An 8,296-nucleotide genomic window follows, 5' to 3' on the forward strand; every position below is an offset into this window, starting at 1 on the left:
ATCGCCCTAGGCAAGCTTGTATGAAGAAAGGGACCCTTAGGGTCATATGGAAATTCATGAAAAATCGGCTAAGTCCCAAAATTGGGATGTCAGAACTACACTAAAAAGTTACCACATCAAGCAAGGCAAAGTACCTAGGTGAACCCTAGGAAGAAACACGGACCAAGTCAGATGGCCTAAGTCAAGAGTATAAGTGACCTAGGCAAAGTTGTATGGCGCTGAGGACCCTGAAAAATCGGGTTAGTGTAGTTAAGACAGGGGAGGTTTCAGGGTCGGCCAGACCTCCTTATTTCGGGTTTTGGCCTCCTCAAGAAGACAGACCTAGGCGAATTGCCTAGGGTGAAACTGCGAAGACCAATCGAATAGTAAGACAAGTTTTGACCGATCGCCCTAGGCAAGCTTGTATGAAGAAAGGGACCCTATGGGTCATATGGAAATTCATGAAAAATCGGCTAAGTCCCAAAATTGGGATGTCAGAACTACACTATAAAGTTACCACATTAGCAAGGCAGACTTGTATGAAGAACGGGACCCAGGTGAAAGTAGCAAATATCCCAAACCGAACATGTATATTATACACACAAGAGTACGAACATAAAGGAACACGGACCAAGCGTGCCGAGAGAATCGGTACTATAGAGCCCTCGTGGTTCTACACAAAGACTTTATGTTAGGGGTTCAAGCCCCATAGTACTCAAACGGTGACAGTAGCAAATATCCCAAACCGAACATGAATATTATACACACAAGAGTACGAACATAAAGGAACACGGACCAAGCGTGCCGAGAGAATCGGTACTATAGAGCCCTCGTGGTTCTACACAAAGACTTTATGTTAGGGGTTCAAGCCCCATAGTACTCAAACGGTGACAGTAGCAAATATCCAAAAACGAACTGGAATTTACATTCTGTTGGTCATGCGGTCGTCCAAAGGGGTCTAGTATCCTGGGATGACAAGCATCACGGGCACAGTCTCGTATCAAAACAGTCGAAGAGGCCCGCGAAAGCTTGCTTTCCATGGCTATGCGATGCACAAATTGAGTTTCTCCGTAGTTATACACAGCGCACAGGTGAAAGTAGCAAATATCCCAAATCGAACATGAATTTTATACACACAAGAGTACAAACATAAAGGAACACGGACCAAGCGTACCGAGAGAATCGGTACTAGAGCCCTTGTGGTTCTACATTGAGAGCCCTCGTGGTTCTACATAGATACTTTATGTTAGGGGTTCCAACCCCATAGTACTAGAACGGTGGAAGTAGCAAATAAACCGAACGTGGAATTTACTTTCTGATGGTCATGCGGTCGTCCAAAGGGGTCTAGTATCCTGGGATGACAAGCATCACGGGCACAGCTCGTATCAAAACAGTCGAAGAGGCCCGCGAAAGCTTGCTTTCCATGGCTATGCGATGCACAAATTGAGTTTACTCACCGTAGTATAAAACGAACGAACCGAACCTATCCGAGTAGGGATAATGGGCGCAGTAACATACTTCTGTGACCCAGCGAGAGTTGAACGAGGTGACATGAACTGTCAGTGGCTTATATCAGATGGGATACATACATGAGATTGCTTTCAAATCTACACTCGAAAACCTAACCAAGTAAAAGCGAACGTGGGGAGGATTCGAAACTGGTAACGAAATCTTAAGCTGGAAAGAGTCATCACTATGGATACATATTATGCGAAACCAATCAAGTGCTCAGTACTGATCCAAAACCTAAGAGCACTAGTGAACACCTTATTCTCACCCTAGTTCACATCCAAGTGATCGACCACGTGTGTGAAGCAAAGACCAATCGAATTCCTCAATGAACCGAACACTATGAACAAATGGCCAGAAACGTTATAACTATCCAAACATCCTACTATCTAGCGAAAGTCATCACGATGGAACCATACAATGATCTTAACCTATAGCGCTCACCTATTCCTACCCAGAGTGCAAGTGAACAGATTGCCCACCCTTACCAGTTCACAACCACGTGATCGACTAACATACCGAGGTTACCACAAGTCAAAGTTATACGTTTACAAGCGCAAGACCAATCGAAAACCCCGAAAGCAATCTCGACCCAAAATGTATTATCCGTGAGTGTAGTCGAGTCTCGTACTCGTCATCTGTAATCGTCGGATAGAATATCCAGTACACGGTTGTCTTTCCAAATGAAATCTACATACAGAACTCGCTCTTGGCAAATGGGTGGCATTGGCGCAATCAGGAGCGAGTTCCCGTCCGGGTGCCAAGTGATTGGCAAATGTCTGGGGGAAAGCAACCATATGTTGATTTGTCTGTTAGTGTACTGGGTGTTTGAGGTATGTAGTATCCACGCTTGGTTGGGTGTGTCAGAGGACCATGGATGCGTTCACAACCCCAATTGGGGTACATCGGGAATGATTTTGTGGAACCGATGTGCCCGGCACACACTAAGTTTTGTTGCAAGTTAATAGTGTGCCATGTCCGGGGGGGTTGTGATTAAACTCTGGTGAATTGCGTACTGTGGTGATTGGGGTATGAAAGCCCCGCAGTTGCAATGATCGGACGCGCCTAGCGTGTCCTTTAGTTGATGGTAGGGAAATGAAGGCCCTTGTCAGCTCACCTAAGTATTCATGGAAGTTTGGCATAAGGTCGCTGTGGTAGGGGTATGAAGGCCCCGTCAGCGCATGCACAATCGGGCGCACGTGCGCTTAGCGGAGTCGAATGCCGCTCAAGTGCCTGTCCGGTGCATCGGGTGTGTGTGATACGAGGGCAATGAGGTTCGCACGGGGGCTCGCCTCCCGTGTGCTACCGGACTTGACAACATATAGAACGTGGTGTTTGCTCCTCCGGGTGCAATGGGACAATGAACATTCGAACGCAAAGTCGGAATTCTGGTTGATCCTACCAGTAATATACGCTCGTCTCAAAGGTTAAGCCATGCATGTCTAAGTACAAACAGATTTAATGTGAAACCGCATAAGGCTCAGTATAACAGCTATAATTTACGAGATCATCAACCTAGTTACTTGGATAACTGTGGAAAATCTAGAGCTAATACATGCAACATGCCAGGACCCTCGCGGGAACTGGTGCACTTATTAGTCAAACCAATCGCGGGTTCTCCGTGTCATTGAGTTGAAGTCTGGATAATGATGCTGATCGTATGGTCTCGCACCGACGACAGATCTCGCAAATATCTGCCCTATCAACTATGGATGGTAGTATAGAGGACTACCATGGTTGCAACGGGTAACGGGGAATCAGGGTTCGATTCCGGAGAGGGAGCCTGAGAAATGGCTACCACATCCAAGGAAGGCAGCAGGCGCGTAAATTACCCAATCCCGGGACGGGGAGGTAGTGACGAGAAATAACAATATGAAACTCTTTAATGATGTTTCATAATTGGAATGAGTAGAGCATAAATCCTTCTACGAGGATCAAGTGGAGGGCAAGTCTGGTGCCAGCAGCCGCGGTAATTCCAGCTCCACTAGCGTATATTAAAATTGTTGCGGTTAAAACGTTCGAAGTTGATACTTGTCCAACACAGTCCGGCTCCGCCGACCCGGTCAACCCGTGGTCGGTGGGCCAAGTCGGAATCTGGTTGCGACTCAATGGTGTGGTAGGGCACCAAGTCTGTGTCATGGTGTGCCCTTCAACGGGTGCAAGTGTAACATAGAGCTCGACCGCTCACGTTTACCTTGAACAAATTAGAGTGCTTAAAGCAGGGTGCCCAAACGCCCTAGAATAATCTTGCATGGAATAATGGAATACGACCTTGGTCTAATCTTTCATTGGTTTGTACTCAGACCGGAGGTAATGATTAACAGAAGTAGTTGGGGACACTAGTATTACGGCGCGAGAGGTGAAATTCGTAGACCGTCGTAAGACTAACTAAAGCGAAGGCATTTGTCAAGGATGCTTTCTTTAATCAAGAACGAAAGTTAGAGGATCGAAGGCGATTAGATACCGCCCTAGTTCTAACCGTAAACGATGCCAACTAGCAATTGGGAGACGCTACAACCAGGTGCTCTCAGTAGCTTCCGGGAAACCAAAGTCAGGTTCCGGGGGAAGTATGGTTGCAAAGTTGAAACTTAAAGGAATTGACGGAAGGGCACCACAATGAAATGGAGCTTGCGGTTCAATTTGACTCAACACGGGAAAACTTACCAGGTCCGAACTTATGGAGGTGAGACAGATTAATAGCTCTTTCTCAAATTTAAGGGTAGTGGTGCATGGCCGTTCTTAGTTCGTGGATTGATTTGTCTGGTTAATTCCGATAACGAACGTGACTCACATATGCTAACTAGAACGCAGTCAGCGTTAATGCGTCGATGCCGATTGGAACGGGTTAGGACCTTTCGGTGGAGTATGACCTGACACCTTCGCTGTTCGTGTGCGCAAGTGCACTTACGGTACGCTGCTTAGCAGGACAATTTGTGTTTAGCAAAATGAGATCGAGCGATAACAGGTCCGTGATGCCCTTAGATGTTCTGGGCTACACGCGTGCTACAATGTGGGTAGCAGCGTGTCTCCTATTCCGAGAGGAACGGGAAATCACTCAAATACTCACTTAGTAGGGATTATGGATTGCAATGGTCCATATGAACTCGGAACTTCTAGTAAGTGCTGGTCATCAGCCAGCGTTGAATACGTCCCTGCCCTTTGTACACACCGCCCGTCGCTACTACCGATGGATTATTTAGTGAGGTCTTTGGAGATGATCGTTCGCTGGATCCTCGTGAACCGCGTCTGCTTTATCGAAGTTGACCGAACTTGATGATTTAGAGGAAGTAAAAGTCGTAACAAGGTTTCCGTAGGTGAACCTGCGGAAGGATCATTAGTGGCCAAGTGATCCTTCCAGAAGTCCGAACCTGCGGGTTGAGACTTCGGCACAAGTTGCCATATGATAATTGACGAAACACTATAGAAGTCCGAACCTGCGGGTTGAGACTTCGGCACAAGTTGCCATATGAAAGTTGACGAAACACTATAGAAGTCCGAACCTGCGGGTTGAGACTTAGGCACAAGTTGCCTTATACATGACTTTGAACAAATACACAAGTCCGAACCTGCGGGTTGAGACTTAGGCACAAGTTGCCTTATACATGACTTCGAACAAACACACAAGTCCGAACCTGCGGGTTGAGACTTAGGCACAAGTTGCCATATGAAAGTTGACGAAACACTAACAAGTCCGAACCTGCGAGTTGAGACTTAGGCACACGTTGCCTTATACATGACTTCGAACAAATACACAAGTCCGAACTTGCGGGTTGAGACTTAGGCACAAGTTGCCTTATACATACATTGGCCAAATAAACAGAAGTCCGAACCTGCGGGTTGAGACTTAGGCACAAGTTGCCATATTATATTCGATCAAACACTAAGTAGTCCGAACCTGCGGGTTGAGACTCAAGACCGTAACAAGATGTCACTATACAAGTCCGAACCTAAGGGTTGAGACTTAATGCGATCTAGATACCAAGTTGACATCCAATACCTGTTGAGCAAAACCAAAGATTCCCTGTTCTCGAATGATTACACTATATAACAGGGAATCATGAAGAAATCAAGCAAGCGTGAAACAAAGTCATCACTTGGGCATGCTCGATAGCCAACCACATGACCTTAACCTAAGAGAGCATGCAAACCACATGATACCTATAAACGATTAACCCGCCCTAGTTCAATCGTTCACCAAGTGATGACTTCAGTATGGCTAAGAGAAAAACTTTTGAATGGGAAAAACTCTAAGTCCGAACCTCCGGGTTGAGACTTCCGCGTCGGAGGTGGGCGCACCTCCTATCCGAAAGATGGTGAATCAGGGGTGTTCGATCAGCAATGGTCGGATGCCCCGTCGTAGTCCAACTATGACAATCCAAGTCAAGACCTCCGGGTTGAGACTTCCGCGTCCGGAGGTACGCGTACCGCCTACCCGAAAGATGGTGAATCAGGGGTGTTCGATCAGCAATGGTCGGATGCCCCGTCGTAGTCCAACTATGACAATCAAAGTCAAGACCTCCGGGTTGAGACTTCCGCGTCCGGAGGTACGCGTACCGCCTACCCGAAAGATGGTGTGCTTCTGGGGTATTCGATGAGTCGGATACCCCGTCGTAGTCCAACTATGACAATACAAAGTCAAGACCTCCGGGTTGAGACTTCCGCGTCCGGAGGTACGCGTACCGCCTACCCGAAAGATGGTGTGCTTCTGGGGTATTCGATGAGTCGGATACCCCGTCGTAGTCCAACTATGACAATCAAAGTCAAGACCTCCGGGTTGAGACTTTCTAAGAGTACAAGCATAAAGGAACACGGACCAAGCCGTACCGAGAGAATCGGTACTAGAGCCCTTGTGGTTCTACATTGAGAGAGCCCTCGTGGTTCTCATTAGGGGCTTTATGCAAGAAGTACTCAATACTGTGGTGTGAAGTATAAAGTATAGAGTCCTCCACTGGTCCACGCTGCTCCGGCGGTCCTGGGTAAGATAGTTCATTCTAGCTTGCCCTATGTGGAAGAGGACTCAATACCCTACCTGTTGAGCTTGAAACAAAGTCATCACTTGGGCATGCTCATATTGCCATACACAATTACATTATATTCGAATGAGCATGCAAGCGACCCTATATAGACCGAACCAAAACGATAGATACCGCCGTAGTTCACCCCCACCAAGTGATGACTTCAGTATGGCTAGTGTGTGAAGTATAAAGTATAGTCCTCCCCTGGTCCACACTGCTTCGGCGGTCCTGGGTAAGATAGTTAGTTCTAGCTTGCCCTATGTGGAAGAGGACACAATACTTAATACTTAGAGTACAAGCATAAAGGAACACGGACCAAGCCGTACCGAGAGAATCGGTACTAGAGCCCTTGTGGTTCTACATTGAGAGAGCCCTCGTGGTTCTCATTAGGGGCTTTATGCAAGAAGTACTCAATACTGTGGTGTGAAGTATAAAGTATAGAGTCCTCCACTGGTCCACGCTGCTCCGGCGGTCCTGGGGAAGATAGTTCATTCTAGCTTGCCCTATGTGGAAGAGGACTCAATACCCTACCTGTTGAGCTTGAAACAAAGTCATCACTTGGGCATGCTCATATTGCCATACACAATTACATTATATTCGAATGAGCATGCAAGCGACCCTATATAGACCGAACCAAAACGATAGATACCGCCGTAGTTCACCCCCACCAAGTGATGACTTCAGTATGGCTAGTGTGTGAAGTATAAAGTATAGTCCTCCCCTGGTCCACACTGCTTCGGCGGTCCTGGGTAAGATAGTTAGTTCTAGCTTGCCCTATGTGGAAGAGGACACAATACTTAATACTTAGAGTACAAGCATAAAGGAACACGGACCAAGCCGTACCGAGAGAATCGGTACTAGAGCCCTCGTGGTTCTACATTGAGAGAGCCCTCGTGGTTCTCATTAGGGGCTTTATGCAAGTCGTACTCAATACTGTGGTGTGAAGTATAAAGTATAGAGTCCTCCACTGGTCCACGCTGCTCCGGCGGTCCTGGGTAAGATAGTTCATTCTAGCTTGCCCTATGTGGAAGAGGACTCAATACCCTACCTGTTGAGCTTGAAACAAAGTCATCACTTGGGCATGCTCATATTGCCATACAATATTCCATTATCTACTAATGAGCATGCAGCTATATGATTATAACCTGTAAACGATTACCCCGCCGTAGTTCAGCGCTTCAACCAAGTGATGACTTCAGTATGGCTAGTGTGTGAAGTATAAAGTATAGTCCTCCCCTGGTCCACACTGCTTCGGCGGTCCTGGGTAAGATAGTTAGTTCTAGCTTGCCCTATGTGGAAGAGGACACCATACTTAATACTGTGGTGTAATGAACAAAGTATAGTCCTCCACTGGTCCACGCTGCTTTGCAGTCCTGGGTAAGATAGTTAATTCTAGCTTGCCCTATGTGGAAGAGGGCATACAAGACAAAGTATAGTTCTCCCCTGGTCCACGCTGCTCCGGCGGTCCTGGGTAAGATAGTTAATTCTAGCTTGCCCTATGTGGAAGAGGACATAATACTCTACCTGTTGAGCTTTAAACAAAGTCATCACTTGGGCATGCTCTATAGCCAACCACATGACATTAACCTAAGAGAGCATGCAGCGTATTATCCCAATGCAAAGTAAACGATAGACTCGCCCTAGTTCAGTGCTTCAACCAAGTGATGACTTCAATATGGCTAGTGTGTGAAGTATAAAGTATAGTCCTCCCCTGGTCCACACTGCTTCGGCGGTCCTGGGTAAGATAGTTAGTTCTAGCTTGCCCTATGTGGAAGAGGACACCATACTTAATA

Source organism: Anopheles coustani, assembly GCF_943734705.1.
Source record: "Anopheles coustani chromosome X unlocalized genomic scaffold, idAnoCousDA_361_x.2 X_unloc_14, whole genome shotgun sequence".
Classification (NCBI taxonomy): Eukaryota; Metazoa; Arthropoda; class Insecta; order Diptera; family Culicidae; genus Anopheles; species Anopheles coustani.